General features: G+C 36.1%; 1 protein-coding gene and 1 pseudogene across 50 annotated transcripts in view; one reads left to right on the top strand and one right to left on the bottom strand.

Moving 5' to 3' along the window:
• Positions 1 to 23066, top strand: part of GTDC1 (glycosyltransferase like domain containing 1) — a 452114-nt gene that overhangs the window by 158959 nt on the left and 270089 nt on the right. The gene's annotated exons all lie outside the window — the stretch shown is intronic.
• On the bottom strand, positions 17939 to 18809 carry LOC129472427 (histone H3.3A-like; annotated as a pseudogene).

Here is a 23066-nt window from a genome sequence, read left to right as displayed (position 1 = left end):
GGTGTTACTCAGTTTTACTGGATTAAACTAAAGAATTCCATACACATTTTTTTCACTTTCATGGGTTATATTAATCAGACTGTGAAAGCTGCCATTATCTGTTATGTAAATTTTGACAAAAGAAAATATGATTTTCTGGAATTTCCCTTGTATAAAAGTATTTCTAGAAAAAAAGTTTCTTAGTTCAGGAAACATTAGTCTAGAACAAGCTTGTCCAGCCTGCGACCCAGGACAGCTTTGAATGTGGCCCAACACAAATTCTTACATTTTCTAACTTTCTTAATACATTATGAGATTTTTTTTTTAAGCTCATCAGCTATTGTTATTGTTTGTGTATTTTATGTGTGGCCCAAGATGACTGTTTTTCCCACATGGCTGAGAGAAGCCAAAGATTGGACACCCCTGGTCTAGAACATGCCTGTGATATTGTGTAAAATTTCATGTGATTGTATTTTAAGGCTTTTTAGTTTTGACAGTGGCCACCCAGGAACAATGACTTTTAAACTTATGGAAGAGACACTATCAGAATAAATGACAGATTAGAATTTGGCCCAAAGAGGTATTTTGCTTGGATACTGCAATTGTTTAAACATTTTTTTAAATTGATGCTTTTAGACAGATAGACCTTCTTGATTTTGGTCACAAATACTACTGCTCACCATTGTTTTATAACAGCCTACTTTTCACATTTATGTTGCTTTACTGGACCATTTAGGCCTTTGTGTTTGTAGCCCCTGGCTTAGAATCTGCCCCCCCAAAAATGAATCTTTAAATGATCTTTAATAAAATATTTTAAATTGTATATATACATAAGAGAGATTGCCAAAAGAATAATAATCACTTGTGTTTGAAAGAAATAACATACTATAGTAGGAGAATCAGCAGTCCTGGGTTTTAATCTCAGCTCTGCCATTAATTATTTGGCCTGAAAAAAATAACTTTGGAGTATCAGTGTTAACTTTCGAGTATTTAATTTTTTTTCATTTGTAACTGAAGGTTTATGATTTTATCTGTTCCTAAGTTTTATGATGTCATGAACAAAGAATTAACATCAAGATCAAGATTTAAGGAATTTGTCGTGTCTCTCATTCAACTTTGTCAGCTCATTCACTGCTTCATTTAACTTAATTTTAATTTTTCCTAGGCTTATTTGTACATCTCCTTGAATTAAAGAATACATATATTCAACTTTAATTTTTGGAGCTAGAGATTTTTGGAGAATAAGTGTAACAGTGCTTCTATCTTCAGAGTCACTCTAATGTGACATCTTATTTGTTCAGATTTCCTTTTTCAGCCTCAGCCCTTCATGATTATTTGGCTTTTCAAAGAGAAGGCATTTGACTGTCATGTTAGCTATGTCTCTCTACAGGGCATGGGACATGGGACATAGGACATGTATACCATATACTCATGATATTACTGTAGAACTCACACAGAATACTCAGTTCTACAGGAGGGCAGTATTCACTAAAGAAGTTCAGAAGAAGGCTGGGCACAGTGGCTCACGCTTGTAATCCCAACAATTTGGGAGGCCGAGGCGGGCGGATCACCTGGGGTCAGGAGTTCAAGACCAGCCTGGCCAACATGGTGAAACCCCGTCTCTACTAAAAATACCAAAAATTAGCCAGGCGTAGTGGTGGGTGCCTGTAATCCCTGCTACTCAGGAGGCTGAGATAGGAGAATCGCTTGAACCTGGGAGGTGGAGGTTGCAGTGAGCCGAGATTGTGTCATTGCACTCCAGCCTGGGCAACAAGAGTGAAACTCCATCTCAAAAAAAAAAAAAAAAAAAAGTACAGTACAGGGAAGTGGGTTTAATTTTTGTTTAGCAAATTCTGACATAGATCTAAGGGGATGTTAAAGATTTTGGTAAATAGAGATGAAATGGAAGAGCACTGTAGGAAAAGGAAGTATTGTGAACAAAAGTTCACAGGAAAAATAGGGAAATGTTTGGAAACTTTAAAAGCTTGGTTTAGCATGAACATATTCTGAGTTAGGAGGAGTTATGGGAGATCAGGTTGGGTGATTTTCTAGTTCACATGCATTCTTAAATTCAAGATTAAGAATTTGTAGAGCTTTTACTATAGGTGATGGGCAGCATTTGAAAGCTCTGTTGCTCTGGACTCTTTTGTGTGATACAAACTCAATTCAAAATCACATAAACATGAAAGAAAATGTAATTGAGTCATGTAACTGAAAGTTTTAGGGTGGTTGGCTTTGGGCAAGCTGGATCCACAGATGTCATTTGTTCTCCTGCGTCCTTGACTCTTCTTTCCTGTGTTTTGGCTGTATGCTGGAACAGGCTGTTTCCATGTGGATCACTCCCAGAGCTAAGCTTATATTCCACCAGCTTAGTTGCCTTATCTGCGAGTACCTCTTTTTTCAGAAGTTCTAACAAAGTCTTGAGATGAACCAACTGTACCTTTTTGTATCATGTGGCCTTTGGACTTGTTAATGAAGCAAAAGGCATCTGATATCATGTTTGGCAAGGCCTATATTACATCATCACTTCAGAATCAGGAAGCGGAGTCAACCCCATTCAAAGCACATGAATTGAGTACAGGAGAGCAAAAGGAAAATTACATTACATTTCTGTTTTTTTTTTTTTTTTTTTTAAACAAATCTTGCTCTGTTGGAGTGTAGTAGTACAGTCATAGCTCACTGCAGTCTTCAACTCCTCAGCTCAAATGATCCTCCCACCTCAGCCTCCCGTAGTAGCTAGTCCTAGCTAGTACAGGTGTGTGCAACCATGCCCAGCTACTTTTTAGTTTTATTTTGCAGAGACAGTGTCTTGCTATGTCGCCCAGGTTGGCCTTGAACTCTTAGCCTCAGGTTATCCTCCCGCCTTGGCCTCTTGAAGTTCAGGAATTACAGGCATGAGCCACTGTGTGTGACCCATTGCTGGGATTTAAATAAGGGGAAATGATGCTTTTTCAGGTAAAAACACCGATGAGTGCTATAATGGAACATGAGACTGAGGTAAGGAAAACTGGATAGGACGATTATTACAGCAGTATTGGATGGAGACTATTGATGAGTATAGGAGATGATCATTGGATTCTTAATATCTAATAGAAAAATAGTGAGATTCTAAATGAGAACATTAATAGTAGGAATGGAAAGCAGGAAAGGAACTAGCAATATGGATGAAAGTTGTGTTATTTGCATTTTACTAGTTATGAAATTTGTCTGGAACGGAACTGAAATTTACCTTTGTCCTATCTATGTGAAAAGGATTTGGGATATAAATTAATTTAGTCAAAATTACAGAGGTTGCAATTAAACTACTTTAGTGGTTATAATTATTTTAAAAACTAGATAATGCTAATAATAAATTTTTCATATTTACTCATTATATTGGCTTAGTAAGTGTTTTGGCAGCATTTTAGGTTACTCCATGCACATAAAGGTTCTAAAATTTTTCTTTAAAAATCTAATGTAATACTGCTTTCTTCCACTTAAATGCAATTACATATATACATATACACACATCCATATGTGTACATATATATGTATATATATACACACACACACACACACAAATATACAGTCATGTGCCACATAACATTTTGGTCAATGATAGATTGCATGTGCAATGGTGGTCCCATACGATTATAATTGCCTATTTTTACTACAGAATTTACCTTTTCTGTGCTTAGATACACAAATACTTACCATTGTGTTATAGTTGCCTACGATATTAAATAGAGTAACATGCTGTACAGGTTTGTAGCCTAGGAGCAATAGGCTATGCAAATATAGCATGGGGGTGTCTAGATCTGTGTAAGTACACTCTATGATGCTCACACAATAAGAGAATTGCCTGGGAAGCTGCGAAGATGGCGGAGGAAGGCCTGCCTCCCTAAACTGGCCTCTGGGCCGGGGGCGGGCAGCCCCCGGGAGGCCGAGTGCATCTGTTGGACCGTGCGAGGAGAAGAAAAAAAAGAGATCGGCCAGAGGAAAGGAACTAACCGAACATTCTTCCTCTCCACCTTACAGAGGGGAGTGGTCATCTACGCTAAAGTAAAGTGTCACGCGCGTCCGTGCGAAGAGACCACCAAACAGGCTTTGTGTTTCTTATCACAGGAAGAAAATTTTCCTTGACTTTTAGGTGCTTTTATATTCATCTCAAAAACAAAATTCTGAACTCAGGACTTGGCAGGTTGTCTCTATGTTGTCTCCTAGAGTGGGTAGTCCTGCTTCTTTTACCCAGTTACTTTCTCTATTCTTGAAATGTGGCTATCACTTCTCTACACATTACCTCCATGATTTGGAATGGAAAAGGCCACTTTTCTTTTTGTTCTGCCTCTCAAATTCAACACAGAGGAGCTCCTAGGATTCTAGTTATCCTGCTAACATCTCCAGGAAGAAAGAAGCAACTCGCATGGGTCTTCCGCTGTTTGCTTAATTATAAAGACATCATTTTGCAAGCTGAAGGCTGAGTTTCATTTGAAACAGGTGCTTAGGTGGTGATATTTGTGAATACTTTTCATTCCAAGCAAGAAGACTAAAGAAGTAGCAAGTATGGGTGACTTCAGGGTTTAAAAAAAATGTCTTCCAGTTTCAGCCACTACCATGATAAGCACAGTTGAGACTGCAGCGGTAAATTCCAAATATGTGTCTCTAATTTGACGTGAAAGATACTAAAAATTTATATTTGTACATTTAAATCCTGGCTCATCCTGTGACATAGATTTACTGAATAGGAACAAAGGCCCAATTTTAAACAAAAACCTAGGCTGGGTGTGGTGGCTCACGCCTGTGGTCCCAGCACTTTGGGAGGCTGAGGCAGGCGAATCACCTGAGGTTGGGAGTTTAAGACCAGCCTGACCAACATGGAGAAACCCCATCTCTACTAAAAATAGGAAATTAGGCAGGCGTGGTGGTACATGCCTGTAATCCCGGCTACTCGGAAGGCTGAGGCAGGAGAATTGCTTGAACCCGGGAGGCAGAGGTTGCAGTGAACTGAGATTGCACCACTGCACTCCAGTCTGGGCGACAGAGTGAGACTCCATCTCAGAAAAATAAAAAAAAAACTTTGGGCATAGAGGAGTCGGGGGCAGAGGGGGGAGGATGAGAGAATTTTCCATGTAACTCCTTTTCCTTAAGAAAAAGAAGCAAAAATGCCTCATGCAGTGCCATGTGACTTTGTGGTGTTTCACATTATATAGCTACATTTTTTTGTAAACACATAAGATTAACTCTTCCTGCAACCCAAGGTGGATACTTGGATGTTTGATTTTTATTTATTTATTTATTTATTTTTTGAGGCAGGGTCTCTCTCTGTTGCCCAGGCTGGAGTGACTGGCGTGATCTCTGCTCACTGCAGTCTCTCCCACCCGGGTTCAAGCGATTCTCCTGCCTTGGTCTCCCAAGTAGCTGGGATTGCAGGCGCGCACCACCACGCTCAGCCTGATTTCTTGCTCTAGATATTAGATATGATGTTAGGCTGAAAAGGCTGGGACTCAGGTACTTTCCCCAGTTGGGACTGAACTTTCTCATCAGAGAATGGGCCTCAGAAGCAATGTTCCCAAACTTGTGGTTGGGTCATCGTGGAAAAGAAACCTCAAACAAGAAAAATAATTACAATAAAAGAAAAAAAGAAAATTGCCTAATGACGATTTCTCAGAAAGTATCATCATTAAGCAATGTATGACTGTATATATAAATACACACAATCAATAAGTGATTCATTATTTGGCATTAACTTTTCAAACTTATCACTTTCCCTCCTGCCAAAAAGTAAGATATTAAGTGCATCTGTAGAGTTCATGTATTATGCTAGATCTCAGAGTGAAAATGAATGAGTAAAGTTTCTGCTCGTTACTATGCTTGGTATATAGTTCAGGAAAGCCAGTTTCCTCCTCAGTGATCTGGAATAGCAGGCATACATTTGACGAACACACATTATGTGCTAGGCACAAATGATACAAAGGTGAATAAGGCAATATGCTTTAGGAAGTAAATTTCTTCTTTTGAATATAGTTCTGAGGTTTTTTTGTTTGTCGACTTTGGTACCATTTGAACAATGTTCACTTGAGTCAGCATTCTGAAAGGGTCGTTTACTCATATGTTTCTAAGAAAATTTCCCACACTTGGTAACCTATCTTTCACTGTAGTAGGGATCTAAAATGTAGGATATGGGGGGATTTTAGCTCATAGTTTCTCTGTGTATCCAGTATTGATACAGATATTTATTTGTATTCAGACTTTTAGGTGGTTCCAAGATTTTTATAAAATTAAAGTAGATAAGAATGTGAACTAGTTTTTGTCATTATTTTTTCCTTTATCATAAATTTAAATACAATGAGAAATATTTTCATAAAAGCCAATATAATTCAAAGCGTATATTATATGTGTATTTCGTGTGTGTGTGTGTGTGTGTGTCTATGTGTGTATGCATGTGCACATGTAGCAATTGTATTATGGAGTTTCTCGTTCAAATGTAATGATTCTTAGCTTTCATTTTGTATCATTTGCTTAGTATTAGTAAAAGCCTCAGGATTTTCAAAGGGAATTTTTAACTTTTTAAAACAGAAAAAACGAACTCACTTTTATTGAAAAGTATTTTTCTATACTATTTTGTAAGAGGATCACTGCTAGGAAACCAAGCAATAGCTCAATGCCATTACTGCGAAGATTTAAGAATCCTTGACTTACTATTTTATTATAATTGATGGGAATGAAGAGATGATAACTTTTAATATAAAGAGTGATTTTAGGATTATGCAGTTATTTTAGTAGCAATATTATTATTTTTCCAAGTCTTCAAAGATATTTAATGACATTCATATTTTATTTGCAGTATTTTTTGAAAGAGAAGCAGAAGTTAAGAATTGAGGTCTTATTTGCTCTGAAATTTGAGCCCTGTTTAATATGTCAGTAGACTTTACTAAAGTAACGATTTCTTTGATTTTGGTATTTAGAACTAGGAATAGAAAAAGGAAAATGCACATACGTACACATACACATAAGAAATAGAAACGGGCAGTTTTAGAATTGAACTACCTGAGAAATGTTCAGGCTTTTGGAAACATGAACTTAATATTTGTCTTCTTTCAATCAGTTTTATTTTAGATAAAATGCTGGCAGATGGTAGTGATCTACGTGAACACAGTTGAGTTTTCTTTATTTTTTCCATGGAAAAAAGCTCCCAGAAACTTTTGTTCTTTAATATGTTCAGCATGCATATGTTTTACATGTATTAATGAGTATTAAAAATGCAGGTCCTAATTAGATGTCTAAATCTGAGAGGAGTTGTGGTGAGTACCAGCCTCTTAGAATTATTAAAAAAATACAGTTTTGAGGAACAGGAGTTTCTTTTTTGCTGTGACATCTTTCAGCCTTCTCCTGTTCCAGAAGGAATTTGCATTATAAATGCTTCTCAGCTACTATGTTCTAGGGTTTCTACTAGATATTGTGAGTTTTGATGATAAACCTTCAGATGTTGATGATGTCAAAACTTGGGAGAATTCAGGATATTTATGTTCTATTATCACCTGTTTTATAGGAAAAAAGGTAATACCTTTTTTTACTTGTTTAAATATTTAGGCTTTAGATGGGGCATGAATAGTTACAAATTTTTGATGTGCCTTATATTTTAGAAAACTGGTAGAAAAATCTGAAATACTATGTTGCAACCTGGTTTTGTTTGGTACTTTAGTTTTACATTTTAAAATGTGGGGGTAGTGGTGGGGAAATCCCTTCACTCCTGATTTATCTAAGAGTCACCTGAAGTCTTTCTTCTAATAGAGTATAATAAAATGGTGCCGTCTGAATCAGTATTTCCACATTTGCAATTTTGGATATTCAGTTTGTACTCATCAACATTTATCTACATTTCTGTTTTATTTTTAAATTTGCCATGCAATCCTCTTTTAGCTAATAAGCACATCTAACCAAGAATGCCTTCCGTTTTTCATAGACATCGAGTATTAATTGTTCTCTCACTTATTTTGTCTTACCGACTAATGTGTTTGTTCTTATTTTGTCTTACCGAGTAATGTATTTGTTCACAACTCCAAACCACAAATTAGGCACATAGGTACCGACTATTTCCAACTTACAAATATTAGCCCATGCAGTGTGAATTTCTTCAATGTTTGGGCATTCCTAGGAACATATGATGGTTTTTGATGTTCTCTCTTGTACCTATTAGACATTTTATTACATAGGATCCCAGAGAGACGAGGAAAGAGCCTTGGACTAGAAGTCAGGGGAGCTAAATGCAAGCCCAGTTCAGCCACTTAACTTTAAAAGTGCAAATCACTCTCATTCTGTATCATCATCTCTGCTAAATGGTGAAAATAAAAATAATACTCTTCCCTTTTATCTTCAAGATTTGTGAGGATCAAATGAGATAATAATCTTCCAGGAATATTTTGTAAACTGGAGTAAATAATGTTTTAAAGTTGGAAATGTTTTAGTTAGAATTTGTACTGTTCCCCTAAGTGGCTGATTTGCTCTGAGTTTTTTTAAAAAAATTATTTAATCTCTAGTCTCTGTTTATTTTAAAATGTGAGTAGGAGAGATGACGTAGAATTAATACTTTTTAAAAAACGTAGTGCTTAAAGAGTGTTTGGCCCAAAACCATAATGTACTCCTTTTATTCCTCAGTTATAGGTGGTTTGATAGGCACAGTGATAGAGCGGGAAGAAATAATAGAGGGAATATTGTTTGCAGATTTTTAGTCTCTCTTTTAACTATTTCAGTTCTGGTATCAATTTTGAATTATAGCTAAATATCAGCAATCAAATATTTGGGGGTGCTGGGCACAGTGGCTCATGTCTCTAATAACAGTGTTTTGGGAGGCTGAGGCAGAAGGATTGCTTGAGGTCAGGAGTTTGAGACCTTTCTTGGCAACATAGCAAGACTCTGTTGTTACAAAAAAATTTAAAAAAATTATTAGCCAGGTGTTGTGGTGTGCACCTGTAGTTCCAGTTACTTGGGAGGCTGTGGTGGGACGATCACTTGAGCCCAGGAATTTGAGGTTATAATGAGCTACGATCCTGTCACTGCACTCCAGCCTAGGGGACAGAGCGAGACCTTCTCTGTTTAAATACACACACACACACACACACACACACACACACACACACGTAATATATATTACGTGTATATATAACATAATATATACATAACATAATATATATTATATATACATAATATATATTATATATAACAATATATTATATATAATGTAATGTATATATAATAGGTATAGTAATGGATTAAAATAGTGGTCATTTTATGTCATTTTATGTTTTTGTAATTAGAAAAGTAAATTAAGAATACTTCACTTTAATTCATTTTCTTCAGTTAATATTTATGTAATGCCTCTTATTTTATAAGACACTTTGCTACTAGGTACTTGATTCAGAAATGTCTGTAAGAATTATCTGTATGAAAAAGATAACATGGAAAGTGGTTGAATTGCTCTCTTATCTAGTGAACACTAAAGAATTCTTAAAGAAATAAAAGGTGTATAGTTGTCTCTTGTATCTGAAGGTTTGATGATGTCTGTAGCCTTTTTAAGGAAAAGCAGTATTTCATATCTGTGGTAGAATGAGACTAACTTTCTAATACAAAGTAGTTATTTCACACTTATACATCATCTCTTTGCTTAAGCCCCAAGGAAAAGAATTATGTGAATCTCTGCACATGATGATATTTCTCACATTAATTTTAATAAAAGAATAACAGCTGAACATCATAGCTGCCAAAAAAAATTAGATAAATGAAAATAAATGTTCTAATGTACATTCTTCAAATTGATACTGGCTTTAGTAAACATAATAAAAGTTTCTTGTTCACAAGAGAAATTGTGAATGGAATAGTAATTGGTCATTTCAGGTCAGCTGTGTCACTGGTCATCTATTAGTGCAAATTATTTAGCTTGAACATGTCTTTGAAACTTACAAATATGCTGAAAGCATTGTATTAGTAGGTAAAACTTACAAAGAGATCTTACGTAAATTAGTTTTGCATTTTTTTCCTATAGAAATAAATTTTCCTTTTTATTTCTTTCAAAAGTCTTGAAACACATTTTTACTTTTGCTAATTGAGGCTCAAGGTAAATATGCTGCAGGAGAGATGGAGAAATATATTTGACCAACTTGTTGCAGCAGGTGATACCTAACTTGCTCAATGGACCTCGCTACTTTTTTGACAGTCTATTTAATTCTTTCTTGTAACTGGTTAAAGAGTTAACCTAGGCCAGGCACATTGACTCATGTTTGTAATCCCAGTACTTTGGGAGGCTGAGGCAGGTGGATCACTGGAGGTCAGGAGTTCAAAACCAGCCTGGCCAACGTGACAAAACCCTGTCTCTACTAAAAATACAAAAATTAGCCGGGCATGGTGTTCGGTTCCTGTTATCCCAGCTACTCAGGAGGCTGAGGCAGGAGAATCACTTGAACCTGGGAGGCAGAGGTTGCAATGAGCTGAGATCGTGCCACTGTACTTCAGTCTGGGCAACAGAGGGAGACTCACTCAAAAAAGAAAAAAAAGAAAAAAAAGGAGTTAACCTAAGATAAATACCTCTAACTTTTCACAACCCTATCTCCTCCAAAATATTTCTAAATCTTCTTTTCATTCATTTCTTTCACCCTTTACTTCAAGTATTTTACCAGAGAAGCTCACTAGCAAACAGTTTTGAATAGCTGTTAATGTTTTACGTTTGTCATTGCAAAACAGTATTCTATTATTTTTGTACAATATTAGTTGTGGTAGAGGAGTGGTCAGTCAGTGGAGGAAAAGAGAAAGTTATAAAGTAATAGATAATTAACTTATGGATTCTTGAGCAATTGAAATTCAAAAGCAAATATACAAAGTATACTTTAGGGTTACTTTGGTGTTTTATATTTAATACTGCCCTTTTCTTGAACTTTTATAAGCAAAGATCATCATAGATTTGCCTCAGAAATATTTTATTATATCTAAGTTCCGTGAGGGCAGAGACTTTGTCTTTCTTACCACCATTCTCAGAGTCTAATTCTTAGTGTTCAGTAAATATTTGTTGGATGAATGAATAAATAATGATTATACTAAGAAATATCAATCAAAATTTATAATGTATACTTTTGCTGTGTCCAGTATTCTAATTGTGTTTATATCCAGATAAGACGTAAATAGGAAAACAATGATAGCCAATTTTCTAATACTTTATTATTCAGCAATTGCTTTGCAAGATTCTACTATTTTCCTTTTCTTTCTTCCTTGTTCTGCACATTGCACAGCCCTGCCTGCATATAGTAACTACTTAATACTTTTTAAAATGCTTGCACAAATAGTATGGTTTATTTTAGTAGAAATACTTTTTTCTTGTTGTATAATTATTTACCTGTTCAGTACAGAGAATAAGGTGGCTATTTTGGTGGTTTTCACTTTTCTCATTTGGATTCTTTTTCAAGCGACAAAAGATAGATATAATGAATTTAAAGCACATTAGGTAGAATTTAAAGTGACAAATAGGATCTACAAGATAGAGTGCTGAGACTTCTCTTTTTCCATGACACAGTGGCAATATGCACAAAACTGTTACCATTTGTTAGTTCACTGGCAGAGAAACTGTGGTTTGAGGAATTTAAATGCAGCAGGAAAAATGGCTTCATTAGACATGAACTTTCTATGCAGTGTTAAAACTCAGGGCCTTTCTGGAAATGTAAGGATTTTGATGTGAGAAGAGAACAGTGGAGGAACATAGTGGTTTTATAATGGGGGTCTAGCTGTTGAATTGCCAATGATACAAATTTACATGGTCTCCTTTGTAAGAACAGTGTATCACAGTTTCTTTTCAGGTTGTATTGCTTGACCTTTGTAGCTCTTTTGAAGGTTTTCCACCATCCCTTAGAATTATGCCCTCCTAAGTCTTCCTTTGTAACTTAGATTTTTACTATACTTCTACATCATTAGAAACTTTGCTTTTATCATTGAATATTTCTTGGAAATGATATCAATTTTACTGAATTGTTATTTAGGCATCAGTGATTATCAGTGACTTATTGTATAATCCCAGCTAAGATAAAGTCCCGTTTTTTATTGTTGTTTGATATGTTATAAAAGGCACTTGGTTTCCTTTGCTTCAGCCATCTCCCAGCAATTTTCATGCGTAAAAGCATTTTAGATATCACCTTGATTCAGTTATCAAAAGATTTCAGTGACAGCCAGTTATTTTTCTAATAAATAAATTCTTATACACATAGTTAAAGCATGACTACCTGGTCCTTTCCTCAGGATAGTCCTATCCATTGTAAGTATATTTTTTTATTTTCTGGTTAATATAACTTGCTTATTGGAGGTACATTGAGTTTCCTGTTGTGATTTGAACGAGTGAGCCAAGGACATTATGGAAAACTTTAACCATATACCAAATAGAGGGAACAAATAATGAACCTTTTTACCTTTTAACAAGTGTAAATAAATAGCCAATCTTGATTTATCAGAACTCTGCCTAGTTGTTTTCCACCCCAGATTAGATTGAAGCAAATTCCAGACATTACATTCATGGATCTGTGTATTATATTGTATACCTATAAAAGATAAAATTTCTTTAAAAATAAAACATAATTGTAATATCATTACCACCCTGATAAAACCCCAAGTAATTCCTTAATGTTATGAAATATATCCAGTGTTAAAATACTACATTTACTATAAAGTACTAAGTGAATAATAAGACTCTATTATGCAGTGAAGAAAAGAGAAGGTGGCCTGGCATGGTGGCTCACACCTGTAATCCCAGCACTTTGGGAGGCTGAGTTGGGTGGATCACCTGAGGTCAGGAGTTCATGACCAGCCTGGCCAACATGGTGAAACCCCATCTCTACTAAAAATACAAAAATTAGCCAGCCCAGCGTGGTGGTGCATGCCTGTAATCCTAGCTACTCGGGAGGCTGAGGAAGGAGAATTGCTTGAACCCAGGAGGCACAGGTTGCAGGGAGCGGAGATTGCACCACTGGACTCCAGCAGCCTTGGTGACAGAGTGAGACTCTGTCTCAGAGAAAAAAAAAAGAAAAAGAAAAGAGAAGGCAGTCTCCCAAGGAATAGAACATACTCAAAACGTCCTGTAGGCAATGGTTGCTCAATAAAAGCGACCAATTGCCCAGAGCTGAAGTATGGTGCTGCTTATTTGAGAAATTATTAATCAGTGTTCATTTAGTGGCTCAGTATCATTAATGCTTTGTAGTCACTTAGTTGTTATTCTTCCATCTCACAGATTGCACTGTATTGAGAGAATGGTGCCCACTGAATGGCACAGAGCAAACCCTGTGTACTGCCTTAGGGGATAGCCCTGCCCTGCAGGAGGGCCTTGGACATCAGTATTTATATTTAAATACCCTGCATAAGCTGGGCACAGTGGCGCACACTTGTAATCCCAGTTACTTGGGAGGCTCAGGCTAGGGGATTGCTTGAGCTCAGGAGTCTAGACCAGCCTGGGCAACATATCCAGACCTTGTCTCAAAATGCATATATGTGTGCATACATACATAGATGTACCCTGCAGGTCTTTCTAATGTGCATCCAAGGTTGAGAATATTGTCTAAAGTGTACAGTCTGGGCCTAGTACAAATAATAGTATTATGTGTTTTATTTTACCTTCACCAGTTCTAGATTGTAAGTATAAATATAACTAGTAATTGTTTGTTTTGTTTTCCTTGTGGGGTATTTCCTTTCCTCTTGTTTTGCTACTTTGAAGGGATAATTATAGTAGTATGAAACATTTTGTCCACATAGAAGCTTATTGAAGAGGTTAAATGTTCTTGCTAATTAAAGAAAACACTAATTGGACAGATTGTTGTTTTATATTAGTAATTTTCATTATTTTTTAATCAAAGCTAAAAATATTTTTAAAAGAATGCTACTATTTTATACTTATTTTTCTCCTCACTATTTGAGGGATTTAAATATTCAGATGAAATTTATTTTTGAGGTAGTTGATCATGCTTTGGTCTCTAGGTGCGACAGAGACAAGATATAATTATTTTTTTGAAGTGTCAGAAAGTTTTATAATTCGCAATCCCTATCCATGCCTTACCTATCACTAAAATGTCCATCACCCATCCATCCATCCATCCTTCCATCCATCCATGCATCCATCCATCCATCCATCCATCCGATTGCAAAAGGACTCAGCATAATGCCATTAATTTTCTTTGCACTCTTGCATGGCTGATTAGTTTGTTAAATCTCACTTTTTAGGAAAAGAAACTGATATGTTCAGAAGTCAGTTGGTTTCTCTATTTTCAAAGGGGAAATTAGTGGTAGATGGTTAAGATGTAGCCTGTGTTTTATCCCATTCAAAGGCACTACTTTTCAATGTTGTGAAAGCTTAAATTAAAAAAAAATATATTGGTGCTACTTGTCTTTTAGTTTCACTAAGAGAACATATTTCTTGGAATTCTTCTAATAATTTTTTTATTTGCTATCTCTTGTTGCACTGATTTGACCATCTGTATTAGTTTCCTAAGGGTGCTGTAACACCAGAATGTATTCTCTCACAGTTCTGGGGCCAGAAGTCCACTATCAGGGCCAGCAGGGCCACACTCCCTCTGAGGCTCTGGGGATGAATCCTTCCTTGCCTCTTTCTGGCTTCTCGTGGCTCCTCCAAATCCTTGACATGCTTTTTGGCTTGTAAGCTGCGTCACTCCAGTCCCTACCTCTGTTGTCACATGCTTCTTCTGTGTGTGTGTGTGTGTGTGTGTGTGTGTATGTGTGTGTGTCCTTTTTTATAAGGAAAAAAATCATTGGATTTAGGGCCCACACTAATCTAGCATGACCTCATCTAAATTTGATTAAATCAGCACAGACATTTTGAATGGGGTCACATTCACAGGTACTATGGGTTAGGACTTGGATGTATCTTTTTGGGGGATACATTTCAACCCACTACATCATCATTCTCCCAGAATTCAGTGTAATATGCCTGTCATTTTCTGTGCCTTCAGTTTTTGTTGTTACCGTTAAATAAAGGACTCTGTCTGGTATCATCATGTACAAATAATAAGCTGTAAAATAGTCATTAATTCTGAAACCAGAAGATGCTGTAAGATGTTTTATCTTCAGTTTGTCAATAAGGCAATTGTTAGGTTTTGAGTTTGTACCCATCAAAACTCATGTTGAAATTAGATCCCCAGTGTGGTAGCGTGGAAAGTGGGCCTCAGTGGGAGGTGTTTAGGTCATGGGGCTGGATGGCTCATGAGTAGCTTGGTGCCATATTGTAGTAAGTGAGTTCTTGCTCTCGCAAGACTGGATTAGTTCCTGTGGAAATGAATTAGTTTTGGATGCTTCTTCGTTTTTGTTTCTTCACACGTGTCTGATTCTACTTTGACCTCGGCCATGTTATGTCACCAGAAGCCAGGGCCATGCCCTTATATTTTCCAGCTTGCAGAACCATGAGCTAAATAAACTTCTGTTCTTTAAAAATTATTCGGTCTCAGGTATTCTGTTATAGCAACAAAAAACAGACAAGATAACCACAAAGTGGTATCAGTGACTTGACAATAATCACGTAGATAATTGTCCACAGAGTAGTATGAATAAGGTGTTACTTGCCTGCTATTATATAATATTTTCTGTGACGTCACTTTGTTTTTTCTTATTAAGTATCTTAAGATATTAATATCTGACACTAAGATGACATGACAAATATTAACACAGTTATGGCTTTAGAGTTATTCTAATCAAACTGCTGTCATTTTGCAGCTGAGGAAAGAGGGGTCTTGAGAGGTTAAGTGAGTTGTTGAAAAGGAGAGTTAGGTGATGACATTTCTGGGCAGATTTTGAGTGTTTGGTATGGAATTCTATAACATGAACCTAGTGTCGCAAATTTGATATTACCTAGAGGACACTGAAGAAAATCGATAACAGATTTGAAAATAAATACTGAAAGAATTTGAAATAATTTAAATGCAAAAGTAAAGGATGATTAAATTAATAATATTTTTCTCTTACCACTGAAGGCAAATAGAGAGAAACAGGCTCAATTGTCAAGCAGATTCTGCTTTGTTTTTCAGCTAGAAAGTGTGACAGTGGGACTATTAGGAATTGTCATGGAGAATTTGAAGAGGAATGAACTCTACCCTCCTTATCCGAAACAAAACGAAAATAAAACCCACATACATCTATGTATTAGTTTTGTCTTAGCTAGAAATTTCAAATTTTTAAAAACCCATTAGTTTGCATATTTATTTCCAGACTCAGTCTACATTATTACTTCCTCCTCAGAATGCAAATTTAATTTACAGGGCGGGACTTCCACCCTCTACAACATAATCTGTGAAATATTTGAACTTGTGGCTCTTCAGTGCCTGATTTTTATATCTGTTTCTCTTATAAAACAGGGCATGATGTAACTAATGGCTTTCAAATCTCTGACCTTGAGATTGCAGCATAATATTCCTCCCCAGACTTCCTATAGATGGATTAAGGTGTGTACCTCTAGTAGGAGACTTGGTATCTTTCAAGAGATGAAGGCAGAAGGAGAAACTCAGTATTCCTAATAGATATATTGACCCATACTCTTCTGGGCGTTGTCCTGGCTTCAGTTACTTGATGGACTGTCTAGCTGTAAATGAATACCATGTCTCAACTATCTGAATCATCCTGTTGGGGGGCTTCTGCACTGACTTTTCTTCATTTGCCAGTTGCTCTGGTAGTATACAGGCAAACATGCATTGCCTGCCTGCCATTTGTATACAACTTTATAATCTTTTCTACAAACTATCTTTCCTATGTCTATAGCTTTCCTTTTTGACAAATTTAAGCAATTTTCTGCTCATTGATTTTTGTTTTATTTTGTTTAAAAATAATCTAACTTCTTTTCTCCTACAGACTTTTACAAGCTATCTAAAAACAAAACAAAACAAATAACTAACTCCTTCTTGCTAGTGGCTGTACATCCAATTGCCTTCCTTGGCTTGGAAAGGAAGACAGTTGTCACTCAGAAAGTCCTGTTGCATCTAGTCAGAAATTCTTAACCAGCCCTTGTTTAAAATTTCAAGGCAGTAGCTCTTGAGACTTCAAAGGAGATTATGGTTATTAGTATTCTCCCTGGTTATCAAACATGGTAATTTTTGCCTATATTTAGGATAAATTAAAGAAGTAGACGTTGATGAATTAATATGGGCGAATTCAAAATAACAAGTGCCTCAGCTTTCCAGCTGGTGCATCCAATGGAATGTTAGAGAACCTCTGCATTACTGAAATCTACTTCTTAGAGGGTAGCATTGAGTTGCTGTTAAAATCATAACTAATCAAGAGTTATGCAGACCCCCAGTAGATGACTATGAAACATATGAGAACAGATCCTTGTATGGCCTAATGTAGTTACCCTCAGTGTTGCCATTTAGTAGCTATAAGATTTTGGAGAAATTGCTTAACTTTTCTGAGCTTCAGTTTTCTTGTCTCTTAAAATGGGACTAATAATACCTACCTTACAGTATTATTGTGAAGGTGAAGTTAATCCAAACGAGATAATATATTTTTGGAGCCTGACATAGTGGCTGGCACAATGTGAGTGCCTCATAAATAGTGCAATATTTTTTATGTTTGTATAGCACTGTATAATTTTCTCACATACCATATCATTTGATCTTTCAAATTAAAAAGTGGTCAGGAAAGATGGTAAGAGTTTGGTAACAGCACCTTTTTTACAGTTGAAAAAGCTAAGTTTCAGAGTGGTAAGTCCAGTATCATATGGCTATTTATGGTTAGGTTTTCTGATTCCTCATCTAGAGCATTAGACTTTTCCCTCCTTTATTTATTTATTTATTTTATTTATTTTTTTTTATAGTTTAATGTATTTTAATAGCAAACTTACAGGAACAGCACAGAAGACAGACAACATTAAAAACATGTACTTGCATGTCGGACAACTCAGTTAGAAAAGTATAGTGAATGGATGGAACCTACTGTATGATAAAAGTGCTACAAACACCATTTAGTTGCCGTCAATAAGAAATTTCTTGTTTTAAAAAAATCCAAATGCTGGCATTGTCCAGAAAAATTTAACAGGTTTATTTATAATTATTATAAAGTTGAACCGCTGAAACTTCTTCACTGAAACGTTTTAACTTGCATTAATGCTTTACGTCTCCGCATTTATATTAAAAATTCACACACAAATGAAAATGGAAAAACTGCCAATACCTGATTTCTGTCCCCTATTTTTCCACTCTCAATCATATACTTAGGTACCTTTTGACCCCATGGAAAAAAAATGTCTAATGTTCAGAACTACCAATAACAGGAAGAAGAGAATTTTTTTTTTTTTTTTTTGAGAATGAAATGTTTCCCATCATAGTGGATTCTTAAGCGCGTTCTCCATGTATGCGGCGTGCTAGCTGGATGTCTTTTGGCATAATTGTTACACGTTTGGCATGGATAGCACACAGGTTGGTGTCTTCAAAAAGGCCAACCAGATAGGCTTCACTTGCCTGCTGCAGAGCACCGATAGCTGCGCTCTGGAAGCGCAGATCTGTTTTAAAGTCCTGAGCAATTTCTCGCACCAGACGCTGGAAGGGAAGTTTGCGAATCAGAAGTTCAGTGGACTTCTGATAACGTCTAATTTCACGGAGCGCCACAGTACCAGGCCTGTACCGATGAGGTTTCTTCACCCCTCCAGTAGAGGGCGCACTCTTCGAGCGGCTTTTGTAGCCAGTTGCTTCCTGGGTGCTTTACCACCGGTCGATTTGCGGGCAGTCTGCTTTGTGCGAGCCATGGTATAGAGACCTCCTTACTTACCCCCTTCTCCTTCGGCTGGAGCTCGGCGAGCGAGAGGCGGCGCTGGCGTTGGAGAGCGACGGCGGCGCGGCGACGGCTGCGAACACAATTCTTCCCTCCTTTATTTAAACTCTTAATGTTTAAAATTTACTTATTTAAGCTTCTAACTATATAGGTATATGGAGTTATACCTATATAGGGAGCCAGTGCTTTAATAGAATTCCTGATGCCCTCATCCCTGTATGCAAATGAAGTAACAGATACTTAAAGGGCTTTGGAAAATAATTTTAAGTGCTAAGGAAACAAAATTGAATGATATTTTGGGTTAATTTATTGTATTTAGTCCCTTAGTAATCACATTTTCTGTAATTGGTAGTAAATTGGAAGCATCTAAAAAAATCATCATTTCCAAAAAGGAAAAGAAATACTTCCTATAGCCATTTTTCCACTCTCATTACTGTATTAACCTTTTTCAAATATTTTTTTAATAGCAAATTCCATATTGCTTCTAAGCCTTTTGTTGAAGAATTTCTAAGCATTATAGCTCCTTATTTTTTTGTTGGAGGAACTAATTTTATTAACATGTGGCAATAAAACTGACACTTAAGGAATTATGAGCAAATATTGTAGCATTTGCTAGATTATCTTTCTTTTAAGCTCTCTAAAGAAAATATTTCTCATAATTGTTAACACTTGTAGAAAATCTTGTGAAAAAAATAGATGGAAAGTATTCCACTCTTCTACCATACCTGGCTATTAAAAGAAGAAGGATTGGCCCCTTTATATTCAGTATAGTGCATGTTTGACTTGCCCTACCTCCATGTACTTTCTTCAGTGTAAAGAACATAGGCAGGTGTTATTAATAAAAAATAATAACAAAAAACTCCTATTTTAAATAAGGATGCTATTCTCCCAGCTTTGAAGCTCACACATACTCTCTAACTTATCCCAGCTTTCTCTCATCTGGTCTTTAAATGTCTCCTTTCATGTGGTCAGCCCACGAGCCGTGCGTATTGCCGCTCAATCACGCCACTGTACGTAGCCATCATGAGGGTGGTTTGCATGATTTGCATTTCCTGTACTGTTTGAGCTTCAATGAGCTCTAAGCGCCACGTATGAAGAAACCACTGCCAAGTAATGCAATGATTTTAGTCAAACCAGATGAGTCTGTGCTAGAGTCAGGCTACCAAGTTGGTTGGGGGTGGGGAGGTGTTGTTAGGATATCCTGTTAAAAAAGGATTCTTCAAGATGTCCGCACATGCAGGATGTGAATTCCTTAACAAATCTGGCCATGTAATGTAAGAAAGTTACATTTGGGAAGATAAGACTAAAAGGCTAGATGAATAACCATATATATGTTGCTCTTAAAAAATTCAGCCCTATAGATTTTAGTGTTATGCTTTAATGTGATTATTTATTGTGACAATAATAGATTTTGATGACATTAAATTTCTGGCCATATAGAATGAAATTTAGTCAATTAAATTAAATACATTGATTACGTGTCCCCTTGTCCTGTAAAAGAAAGCTTGTATTTTATTAAAAAATGATTGATGAAAACTGTTGGACAAGTATTACAGAAATGGCATAGTAGTGGGCCAATGAATAGCTACTAAAGTGGAGAGGGAAAAAAACATGTACCAGATACTAGTCTTCATGAAAAACATAGACAGATGGGGAGACAGACCTATATGATGCCACAAATAGATGAATATCTTGTAAGGATTTCAAACAAATGTTGAAAGATCCAGTGAAATTTTAAAAGTTGGTTTAAAAGTATATCTTATGCTTATAAACATAGTGTATTTATTCTGCTCACCTGAAACCCAACCTCTAAATTGTTAATAAAATATTTTATCAATATTAACCAAAAAGAGTGTAGGCTGAAACTATATCTAAACTCAGAAATATTAAAATGAATGTCACTAATAAGAGGGACTAATTTTTCTTAGGCTTCTTAGACTCAGATATGGTATTACAATGCTTACAAGAAAACCTATAGAAATCTTTTAAAGTATTGCTTGATAATAGTTTCACATATTTCCTATTCTTGTGTATGGACAATTGAAAAATATTCTCTTTTCTCATATAATATCTATATATACTTAATAAAAATGTACGTGATAACTTGCTGTGGATGCTACTCAATAGTCTTTAGTACTAGTTCACCTGATTACAGCCTACTAACTAATCAGTGCCTATCAGGCATGCCCTGCAGCACTTTTAAGGTATTCCTTTTTTTTTTTTTTTTTGAGATGGAGTCTCACTGAGTTGTCTAGGCTGGAGTGCAGTGGCATGATCTCGGCTCACTGCAAACTCCACCTCCCTGGTTCAAGTGATTCTCCTGCCTCAGCCTCCCAAGTAGCTGGGATTACAGATGTGCACCACCACGCCTGGCTGATTTCTTTTGTATTTTTAGTAGAGACAGAGTTTCACCATGTTGGCCAGGCTGGTCTTGCACTCTTGACCTCAGGTGATCCACACACCTCGGCCTCCCAAAGTGCTGGGATTACAGGCTTGAGCCACCATGCCCATCCACTTCTAAGGTATTCTAAAGAGGAAGCTTTTAAGTCACAGATACTTACTGAGGAAATTGTTCTATAATTATTTTAAGAAAAGGTAGACAATTTATACGGATTAAAAAATATGTATTATTACATCTACACTAAAATGGTTTTGTATGTTGCATGTACTATGTAGTCAATTTAAGTCTGAGAATATTTTTCATGTGCTGTGGACTGGAATGTTAAAGGCCAGTTTTTCTTTTCTTTTTTTAAAATTCTCTTTTATTTCCTAATTTCCACTTTTAACACTTACTGAATTTTAATGTATGACTTAACCCTTATGTAAGGGACTTTGGCACTTTCGGATTGTTACTAGCTTATCTGCCATGGAAGATCTTGGGCCACAGAGCACTTTTTTCAGAGTCTGAATTTGAAGGAGGGCATATTTGACTCACAGAGCTCTTCATGTATTTAATTGGCTATGTTCACTAATGCTATTAGAATGTTTCATTTTAAGTAATGTAATGTCATAACTGTCACATAAGCTATTTTTTATTTATTTATTTTTATTTTTGAGATAGGGTCTTACTCTGTTGCCCAGGCTAGAGTGCAGTGGCACGATCTAAGCTCACTGTGGCCTCTGTCTCCTGGGCTCAACTGATCCTCCTTCCTCAGCCTCCCAAGTAGCTGAGTCTACAGGCATGCACCACCACACCCAGCTCACTTTTGTATTTTTTAGCAGAGATGAAGTTTCACCATGTTGCCCAGGCTGGTCTCGAACTCCTGGGCTCAAAGTGATCCACCCACCTCAGTATTTCGAAGTGCTGAGATTATAGGTGTGAGATACCATGCCCGACCAAGTTAGTAAAATTATTATTTCTTACCAAATTAGTTTTAAGAACATTGAGCTTATTAGTGATTTTAGTTTTATGTAAATACATTTGAATAGTGAATAATATTGTACCAACTTTTCTTTGAACATTCTTCTTGGTTACTTAGTTCCTAAGAAACTATTTTTTGAATCTAAAAGTAAATTGTATTTTTAGATGCTTAATCCCGTGAGGGAAAGGAACACATTTTGCATTAGTTGTCTTTAATTTATTAAATAATTCTGTAATGCATTCTGTGCATAGATCATGAAAACCACTGGCACACATTTTTCTGACTTCACAACATAAGCTGCACTCCTGTTGCAATCCCAGCAAATGTGTTTATAAAGATTCCAGCAGTAATAGTCTTGTGACTAAATAAGAAACAGAAGCTAAAGCTTAGAGCCAGACAGATACCTATCTGTTTCCTTGAGTTTAAACTGATTAAAACATGGCTCTCAAAAACATTAAATACAATGTCATGTCAGAGAGGTGGTATACGATAAATATAGCTCATGACAGGAAATGGTTATTAAATCAGTATTACTAGTGAATCTGTTATGGAAATTTCCCTTTAATTTAGTTTAAGTTCCTCCATTTGTCACCTCTAGTACATCACTATAGTTTCCTGTTTTAATGGTAAATGTGTTATTTTCTGTTGAATGAAAGACAATTTTTCTACTTTATCATACTTATTTATTGCTATCACTGATCAAACACTTCATACATGAACTACCTCCTCACTTTAACTAGGAAAACCAATATATAGACTAAAAGAGAATCCATGCTAGTCATTGGCCAATAGGACCTAAATACAACAAACTTAAAGGCAGCAGCCACCTGGCCCTTATCAAAGGTACAAGCAGTTTTTAAAAAATGTGAAACACATCAACTTGATCAAACTTAAAATTATTGGATTTAAAATTGTAATTATTTGACACAAAAATTTTGAGAACTTTCTATTTAGCTTCATCAA

This window comes from Symphalangus syndactylus, chromosome 22 (genome assembly GCF_028878055.3).
Source record: "Symphalangus syndactylus isolate Jambi chromosome 22, NHGRI_mSymSyn1-v2.1_pri, whole genome shotgun sequence".
In the NCBI taxonomy this organism is placed as follows: domain Eukaryota; kingdom Metazoa; phylum Chordata; class Mammalia; order Primates; family Hylobatidae; genus Symphalangus; species Symphalangus syndactylus.
The sequence above is the reverse complement of the archived record's forward strand: the minus strand, read 5'-3'. Positions and strand labels throughout refer to the sequence as shown.